General features: G+C 46.8%; 1 protein-coding gene across 3 annotated transcripts in view; it reads left to right on the top strand.

Annotated features, from left to right (window-relative positions):
- Positions 1–2,156: 2,156 nt before the first annotated feature.
- Positions 2,157–9,815, top strand: part of GPR63 (G protein-coupled receptor 63) — a 33,474-nt gene continuing 25,815 nt past the window's right edge. For all 3 annotated transcript variants that reach the window (XM_090037102.1, XM_090037112.1, XM_090037122.1), the window contains exon 1: positions 2,157–2,368. The gene's annotated coding sequence lies outside the window, so the exon portion shown is untranslated. The remainder of the gene's footprint in view (positions 2,369–9,815) is intronic.

Genomic DNA, 9,815 nt, shown 5'->3' with positions numbered 1-9,815 from the left:
CAGCCGGGATGATGCTCAGGGGCAACAAGCATGGGTTCATTAGGGGCAGGTCCTGTCAGACCAACCTGGTTGCCTTCTACAATCAGGTCACAAAATCATTAGGCGCAGGTGTCATGGTGGATGTAGTCTTTCTGGACTTCAGGAAGGCCTTTGACACTGTTTCCCACCCCATTCTCATTAAAAAGCTAGGCGACTGTGGCATTGATGTCTACACAGTCAGATGGATAGCAAATTGGCTGAGGGGCCGCACCCAGAGAGTGGTGGTAGACAGGTCATATTCGACCCGGTGGGATGTGAGCAGTGAAGTCCCCCAGGGCTCAGTCCTTGGGCCCGCACTGTTTAATCTCTTTATTAGTGACTTGGACGAGGGGCTGAAAAGCACTCTGTTTAAATTCGTGGATGACACCAAGATTTGGGGTGAGGTGGGCACGCCAGAAGGGAGGTACAGCATACAGCTGGACCTGAACAGGTTACAGGGGCGGGCGAATGAGACTAGGATGGGATTCAGTACTGACACGTGCAGGGTGCTGCACTTGTGCAGTAAGAACCAGCAGCATACCTATAGGTTGGGGAACTCCCTTCTTGAAAACACAGTGGCAGAAAGGGATATTGGAGTCATTATTGATTCCAAGATGAACATGGGCCGCCAATGCGAGGTCATGGTCAGTAGGACTAACCGCACCTTGTTGTGCATCCACAGATGCATCACAAGCAGGGCCAAGGATCCTGAACCTCCCCCTCTATGGGCATGGAAGTCACTGAGCATGGAAGTCCAAAGGAGGGCCACTCGCATGATCTGGGGACAGCAGGGCAAACCCTATAAGGAGAGGCTACAGGACCTGAACCTGTTCAGCTTTCACAAGAGAAGGCTGAGAGGGGATCTGGTGGCCGTCTATGAACTTACTAGGAGGAACCATCGGGGAATGGGAGGCCCTGTTCACACAAGCACCTCCCGGAGTAACAAGAAATAACAGCCATAAATTGTTTGAGAGTAGGTTCAGACTAGACATCAGGAGACACTACTTCACAGTCAGGGTAGCCAGGATCTGGAACCAACTTCCAAGGGAAGTGGTGATGGCTCCTACCTTGGGGGTCTATAAGAGGAGGCTTGACGATTACCAGGCTGGGGTCATTTGAGCCCAGTTTTCTCTCCTGTCCAGGGCAGGGGGTCGGACTAGAAGATCTGCAAGGTCCCTTCTGACCCTACATCTATGAATCTACATAAAGTAATTATAATAAATCTGTTAACGTGCACCGCTGACACGTTGTCTACCTAATGACTGGTGGTACCTGTACCACAGATTGGGAACCGCTGAATAAAAGACTTCACATCCACTCAAACACTGGTGACACATAGGGGGTGCATGCAGGTGCACGTGCACCCCCTGAGCGTGGCAGTGCATCCCTTGAGAAAAGGCGCTGCCGACAGTGCGGGCGATCACTGCTCACCACCTCCCCAACCGCTGTCAACAACGTCGGTGGTGCCTGCAGGCAGTCCACGATCACCGCTGGCCACTGCCGACACTGTCGGTGGTGGTCTCCGACTGCTGGTTGGCGCTTGCCATCACCCCCCCTGCTGCCTACATTGCAGTGGCTGCCTGTGGGAGCTCCCAGCTCACTGCCACCAGCACCATCGCGGCCTGTGGGAACTGGTCGTGCCTCCCAGCCGCCGGGGCCATGCAGCCTTCATGCACCCAAACAAGAAAAAAATTATGTGCTAGAAATGATCACACAGTTGCCAGTCAACGATCATAGTCTCTTGTGGCAGTCACTTTTCTTTGGGTCGACCTGGTATCTTTTATTAGACCAGCTGAGTAGTTGGTGGGGGATGTTCCTTGCGAGCTGTCGGGGCACAGGCGCCCTTCCTCGGGCACCGGGCGCCTCTGAGACCTCCAGGGAATGAAAGCAGCCAAAAGTGTGCCGGGAGGATGCAAACAGGTGACAATTCGCGTCACACTTTCACTAGGGCAAGGGGTGACATTACCTCAGCAACGCCCTCGCTACTTGGACAGCCGGCAACCCTGGCGCGGGCTACCCTGAGGCGAGCAGCCGGGCTCCAACCGCCGAGCGCGGGCAGCCAGGTCCCCGCTCCAGCGGCCGTGCGGGCGCCTGCGCCGGCGTGCAGCGCCCAGTCCCCGCCCCAGCCGGCGGCGGCGGCGGCGCATCGCCGGGCGGGGCGGGGCGGCGGGAGGTGCTCGGCGCTGCCCCTGCCGCGCGGGGCTGCTGCGCGCGGCTGGGAGCGGAGCGGCGGCGGCGGCCCCCGTGTGCGAGCGAGCGATGCCGCCCGCCCGCCTCGCAGCCCTTTGTTGTGGGCGGGCTGCGGGCGCCGCCGCGATGCCGGGCCGGGCTGCGGGCTGCCGGCCGCCAGGTGAGTGCCCCGCGCTCGGCTCGGAGGCTTTGTCTCCCCTTCTCTTCCCTTCCCGCCTGCCGCGCGCTCCTCGTCCCTGCCCCGCTGTCGCCGCGCCCTGGTGTGGTGGGGGGGACCTGCCTTGCCGAGCCCCAGCGCTGTGGAGGAGGGAGTCCAGGTGGAGAGGATTTTCCTCCCCCCACTTTGATCTCCAACTTAAGGGGAGCCCGAATTGCTGGGCTGGGCTAGGGTGAGGCTCTGCAGTGCTCCTGCTGCCTGGCAGGGCGGGGGGTCCAGCCAGCAGAGATGTTGTCCCCCCCTTGGGATGCCAAAACAGGAAGGTGCTAAGGAAAGGAGAGACTTCAGCTGCCTGCCACAGTCAGTGCCTTGCCCTCCCCCCAGCCCCCACTTGAGGCCTGTCGGTGTCTTGTTTTTCTTTGAAGGGTTTCCTCCACCTGGCCCTTTGAATTCTGGCAGGCTTTTCTAGCTGCGGGAGCTAGCTGGAGAAACCTTTCACAGTGGTCCTCTGCCAAGCGCCCAGAGCCTATCCCCCTGCCTTTGCTGCTTCATGCCCCAAACACAGGGTTGTTCTTGACCCCGTCGCTAATTCGAGGCAGTAGTTCAGTGTGGGGTCTGGATGCGAATGCTCCCCACTATCTTGTGGGAGATGCGGCAGAGACTGAAGAGGTCTGATCTCACCCATTGTCTTTCCTTACTCTTCCTTTCTAATCTTTCTAGTCTGACTTTTATGCTCCATACAGTGTTCTCTCCTCTTTTTTTATTTCTTCTTTCCATTTCTTTCTCTCCATTGATCTTTTTTTATTGCCACTGCATAATCGTTTGTAGAAGTGATAATACAAGTGGGTGGCTGAGGACTCAGTCTTCCTAGTTCAAGTCCAAATACATTGTAACTAGGGGATGTGTGATGATACTCATTGCATAATGAGAGAGCATTGGTTTGTGAATTCTTGTAATGTGTAATTAGGGATCTTAGCTTTTAATGTTGTTCCTAATCCAGTGTTCGGTATTTACAATGCTGACTGATTGTGTAAAGCTCTTGATTATGCAAAATGTACTGTTTTATGTACACATTGCTCTTACCTTATATAGGAAATGCATTGCTCTTGATGCTAAAGTAATGTTTGCCTTAGAAAGTGCCATACTTAACGAGATGAGAGATGCTTATTTTCCCATAACATTAACTGTTGTTCATGCAAGTTGTGCCTACAGAGTAATTTTCATATGTGGCCTCTTTCATCAAGTCAGATAATAGGAGGCAGATGGCGAACTGTTATGGGAAGCAGAATTGTAAAGGTGCTTTTCTGACAATTTTAAATGTTTTGGGTTTTTTTCCTCCAAAGAGAACCGAGTGAAACTGGTGAATGAATACATGTGCTAAAAGATACAGGCCACATACACTCGTGTAAAATGGGTAGGAGACTTAGCAAACAAGTTGCATGTGTCCCTGAGAGGACTGTTGAATAGAATTTTAAACATCCAGAAATAAATGCTGTCTGATGCATTCTGTGCTATTATGAGAGACATATTGTACGTTGCGTACGTTAGAAAGACAAGCTATATGGAGGTTTCAAATGATATTAGTTGCATAGAAAAGCCAGCAGTTGGCTACTCTCAAATGTAGTTTTTCTTTGGCCTTTACTCATCATTCCACTTTTGTTGTGAATGATATCGAGCACTAATGTGTTTAAGTTCCCAGGGTCATATGCTTTACAATGAAATTTCTAGTCTACAGAAGCATATTTGATACTGACCACTGGGCAGAGGATTCATTTTAGAATTAGAATAATCACTGAATAACTTTAACTGTTTTTGAAATTCTGTTTTAGTTCCGGAAAAGCATGTGCTGAATATATTGCTCCTTTTATAAAATGAGAGAACTAAATTAATCATTCAAATATTAGTGAATCACATTTAAAAGAGACAAACAATTTTACCTAGGCAGAGAGAACCCGACATGTATACCCCTCATTTTTTAATTTCTCCTAATTTTGTGTGTTCAGAATTGTTTAGATTTCTTGTAAGATAATACCTGATCAAAAAAAGTATGTGGACATTTCATTTCCTGGGCCACACTTAAAACCTCCTTTCGAAATAAGAGTAGATGAGGACTAGGAACAGTAAGTAATGGACTAATTGGAGGGGTTTGGCATCCTGAAATTGCAAAAGCAGGATTTAACCATTTGTGTAAATGTAACTGTCCTTGTTTTAAAAGAAAGATACTGTTGTCATCTTGTGTTTCTTACCACCAGCATAATTTATCTGTGCACTGAAACACACAAAGAAATTTAATGTTTGTTTCTTTGTTCTTTATTTTGCTGGTGGAAATTTTGCATGTTCTGAGATATATCCTGTATGCCAATATCTTGAATAACCAAACAATCTTCATGGCTATGAAATATTTTGAAAGGTTGACATGCTCAATCCTTGTTCATTTTAGGACTGGGTCTGATGCTTATTGCTGTCTTACTTGAAAATGCATTGCTCTTGATGCTAGTCCTGCTTGCCCGCAAAAGGTGCCCTAGTTGAAAAGATGCTCATTGTCCTGTGATGTTAGCTGCTATTCTTATGAGTTTTGTGTGCAGTAGATTTTTTTGTGTGCATGGGACCCATTGGACTCAATGAGGGAGGTCAGTCAGAAGTAGCCAATTTTTGCCTGTAGGGATCAAGGGGAGAATTTGGCACCCCTTACTGTCTTATGCTAGTTACCTGTGTGGCCAGTTTCTGCAGAGAAGATTGGGGGGGGGTGAACAGCTGTTTTGGGGCTGCTGTTTTCCTTAGTTGTGTAGGTAGGCAGGAAGGCATGGGGAAATCCTGGTGCCCTTTTCCCCACCCCCATAGTCAGTGCAGCAAAGGGGGAAATCAGCTATGCCAGGCAAGGGGTGGCAGAATTGATTTCCTCTCCTCTCACCTCAGATCTTCTGCTTGGGCAGCACATCTCCGCAAGGAGATTCGGTGCGCTGGCAAAGTGCTGCTCAAAGAGACAAAGGAGATCAACCTTCTACTTGTATGTTGCCAGTATTCCTACACTCTGAGATCTTATATTTAATTGCAAGGAGAACCTTGGAACAAAACAAGTAGCTTTTTATTTTAAATCTGGTGATTTATGCTGGAGCAGTGATCAACATGGCACAGTACTTGGACATGATGGTTCTAGATTAATCTTTAAAGCACTGATTTTGAAACAAGGTTTCGGAAGATCCTTCTGAAGGGTGCCAGCAGTTGCCACACAATATTGGCACTGTTAGGTGTCCAAACACCTATGCCTGGGTTGCACGATAAACCCACCAATTTCAAATAGGAGTCCCTAGTGTCAAAAACATTTTAATCTGTTGCGTTTTTTCTGAGTTCTTTGCAACACAGGAATTGTTCTGTTATTTTCTCCATAGTCAACAAAAATGAGCGAGAGTTACCTTGAGTCTTAACAAGGTTGAGAACCACTGCTCTAAAGAAATCTCAGAAGATTTTTTTGATGCACAAGTCCTTTCCCCTTCAAAATTATGAACAAATTTTGGCCTCAGGGTACCATTCTGGAATTTTGTAAATGTGCAACTCGCTACCGGGTATATTTATTTATAGTGTTTTTCAGATTATCCTTTGTTGGAACATACATGCACATATTCTGTTTGGCCTGGGTCAGATAGAAGAGAAGGAGCTATTGATATCTCTAGGGAATAACACCAATACCTGACTTTTTCATAACACTTATAATGAATAAGCCTCAAGGCACTTTGCAGAGGATTTCATATGTTGGGGAAGCTGAGGCATGGGGAGAAAATTGAAAATCCCTGAGAAAGCCAGTAAAGAGCCAGGAGTAAGTGACCTGTTAAAAGAATGTTAAAGTTCAGAAGCCAAACACTTAAAAGCTTAGGAAATACCAGAATTAATTTTGCCTATGCAGCCTTAATTTGACTTCCTTTTGTGTATACCTGTCAGTCTAGTCTCTGATTACCCAGCTGTATGCTACTTTTTCTACAGGAGTGGCGAGATGATGTTCTCTTTGGAAGCAGATCTTCTGTCTTCTGTTTTTGCCTTGCTGTTCAGTGTTTCTCTGTACCTTATTTTCTGCACGGTATTTAAACCCTAACAATTGGTGACAGAATTTATTAGTTCTTCTGTGGCCTTTTTTATGATATTTGAAACTGTACTTGTTGAATAATTGATGTCTGTGAGCTAGCATATCTTCACTTTATCCCTGTAAGTTGTCAGGATAGTATTAGTTCCTTTGTGTACTAGGGAGGTTGAGGTATAGAGAGATTATAGTGAAAAGTGTCCACTAATTTAGGGTGTCCAACTTAAATTGCTTTGAAGTCTTGAGGCAGAGTTAGTTAGCAAAAGTAAAAGAAACAGTTTCTCTTGTACAAAATAATTAAGAAATATCTTTCTAATTCCATTATAATTAGAATATCAAAAGCCTTTAGAACTGAGTTTATTGCTTTAGGTTTTCTGCATCATTAGTGCATGGTAAAAAACTATATTTTCAAGGATTCTACAGTGTTTCTCTGTAAGGATGGGGAAGAACATATGCTTTCTCAAAAAAAGTAGAGCTTTGTAAGTTGGTTCTGAGGGTGCTATTAATTCACAGTGCCTTTTAAAACATTGGATTGCCTCTAACCTCTTTACTTTTTCAATTTTTTTCAGAAATCATTTAATTTTTTTTAATGTTATTTGGCAGAGTGGGAGGCGGGGGTGTTGGAGGGATAGTTTGTATTTGCATATATAATAACTGTTAGGTGCATGCACATAAACTCTTTCAAAACACAGAAAGTTGTTTCAAGCTATTATATATGTGCAAAACAAACTAGCTAAAATGTCTCCTTGAAGCATGTAGTGCTCATGTTTGAGTGCTTGTATGCTCTTTTTCCCTCTCTAAGCCTCCCCTATACGACTTAGCTCTGATTTGAAGAGTTCACCACTAGGAATGAGAAATTAATTTAGTTTCTATGAGCACTGAACCTTTGGAGTAGCTGCTGAAGCTCCAAGCATGCCATTTATAATAAGGAGGCTGGTGACATCTGAAAGAGAGTTGGCAGTGCTCAATACTGACTCACAAAGACATGTTCAGAGTGTTTATAACAGCAGGAAAAGATTGCTATGTGCCTTATTTGTAATAGGGCAGGCAAATTCTTCTCTATATACTGCTAGAAGATTTCACTGCCATTTTTATGGGGATACCTGTCCCCATAAAAACACCCAGGGACTGGATTGACTACCGTGTTTTGGTGGTTTTCAACGTTTCAGCCTCAAAGCACCCCATCATATTTTTTCTGAATTTAGTGGCACCCCACTTCAAAACATTATAAAAAACAATTTTCTGAAATTCCTTTATCTTAGATATAAAAGCTTTTTTCTTAAGAGATTTAAAAAAAATGAATAACATGGAAATAATGCAGAAACAGCACTCTGCAGGCAATATTACAATTGAGAAGTTCTGGGAGCACAAGAGCTTAGAAAATAACTTTAGGGTCACAGCCCCATAATTACATGGGTGCAATGGTCTGACTACAGGGTTAGGGACCAAGATTTGCAGCACACATGTGAGAAAGTGAAACTTCCTTTCTTTGTCAACAGAGCACCTGTGTCCTTCTCAGTTTGGCAGCAGGCAAATAATTTGGGAATGGAGACGTGTGTTGCAAAATTCCAAAGGATCCCCTTTTCCTGCAGGACAGATGTAGGGTGTCTACTGGAGACTGCTGGGGGGTGGGGAGGGCAGTGGGTGTTCACTGGGCCTGAGTGGGAGAAGCAGAGAGAGGATTATGGGAGCAGCCCAGTGCTCCAGCAAGGATGGACCCCAAGCACCAGCTCCATCCTGCTCATGGCCTGGCCTTCCAGACCTGGGTCTCAGTGTCTGCCACCTACTCTGCAGCTCCTGCTTTTCCCTGCACCTTCTTTGCATACAACTGCAGCTTGTTTTCCACCAGCTCATTCTTCCCTTCATGGAAGCTGGGGTGCTGCTAGAACTGTTTGGTTCAGGCTGGGCCGCTTAAGACTGTCTCTAGCTCTCCAAGACAGAACAGGTCATATCAGGAGATTCTGAGAGGATGCATGTACTTTGTGGAACCCTTAAAAGCATTTTATGGGAAGCCACGTGAAAATCAGTGATGTATTCATTTCACAAGGCCGATAAACAGACTAGGATCTTCTCAGAACACTTGGTAAATCACAGACCCAGGCACTATGAGAAGTTGGGTGGCACTGCATTTGTCTTGTCATTCATTTCAACAGACGTATCTGAGGTAGCTTCATTCAGATTTGTGTGATAGTAGAAAAGTGAATCAAAGCTTGCATAGACCACTTCAGATAAGCCCTCATCACCTTGCTAGCGATAGTGGTAAATTACTTCAATTATCTCAGGAGATTTTAACTCACTTCAACAAGACAGCAGATTTAAAATTTCACTCATCCCCTCCTTTGTTAGGGTTTTTGGTCCATCTCTGCTCCTGATGGCTCTGCAAGCTGATGTTGGCGACCGGCATGGACAGCTAGAGACCCTCTGGGTAAACATTCGTGGGAAAAACGGCACAGGGGACACAACGGTGGGAGTCTACTACAGACCTCCCACTCAAAGTCCTGAGCTTGACCAGGAGTTCGCCCGGGAACTGACTGAGGCCGCTTGCTCCAGGACCTTGGTTGTCATGGGTGACTTCAATTACCCGGACATCTCGTGGGAAGATCACTCAGCAAAATCCGAGTGGTCGCAAAGCTTTCTCTTGTGCGTGGATGACCTCTACCTGACTCAAGAAATCTATGGGCCAACGAGAGGCAAAGCGCTGCTCGACCTGATACTGGCTACGGGGGACGACCTAATCGGTGACTTAGTGATCGATGGGAAGCTGGGTGACAGCAACCACGAGCTGATCACCTTCACCATCCGCCGTAAAGCTGGCAAGTCAGTCAGCAACACAGAAGTCCTTGACTTCAGAAAAGCCAACTTTGACAAGCTCAAGAGGCTTGTCGGTCAGGCCCTCAGGGACCGTGACCCCAGGGAGATGGGAGTTCAAGAAGAGTGGTTGCTTCTCAAGGAGGCGATCCTCAATGCACAAGCTAAATCTATTCCAACACGGAGGAAAGGCAGCAAGAAGGCACAGCAGCCCTCCTGGCTCTCTAGGGACCTAGCGGACCTCCTGCGGCTAAAAAGGAAAGCCTACAAAGGATGGAGGATGGGATTCACCTCCAAGGAGGATTATTCTGCACTGGTCCGGTCCTGCAGGGAGCAAACCAGGAAAGCCAAGGCTGCAACTGAACTCCAACTAGCTTCAAGCATCAAGGACAACAAAAAGCCCTTTTTCAGATATGTGGGGAGCTGAAGGAAAAGCAAGGGCAATGTTGGACCCCTGCTAAACCAGATGGGGCAACTGACAACTGATGCCCAGGAAAAAGCCAACCTATTAAATAGGTACTTTGCGTCAGTCTTTCATCAGTCCCATGGGACGCCCATGCCTGCTATGGG

The sequence above is a fragment of the Crocodylus siamensis genome, chromosome 1 (genome assembly GCF_052110815.1).
Source record: "Crocodylus siamensis isolate JL-2025a chromosome 1, ASM5211081v1, whole genome shotgun sequence".
Classification (NCBI taxonomy): Eukaryota; Metazoa; Chordata; order Crocodylia; family Crocodylidae; genus Crocodylus; species Crocodylus siamensis.
This window is presented reverse-complemented; position numbering and strand designations above follow the sequence as displayed.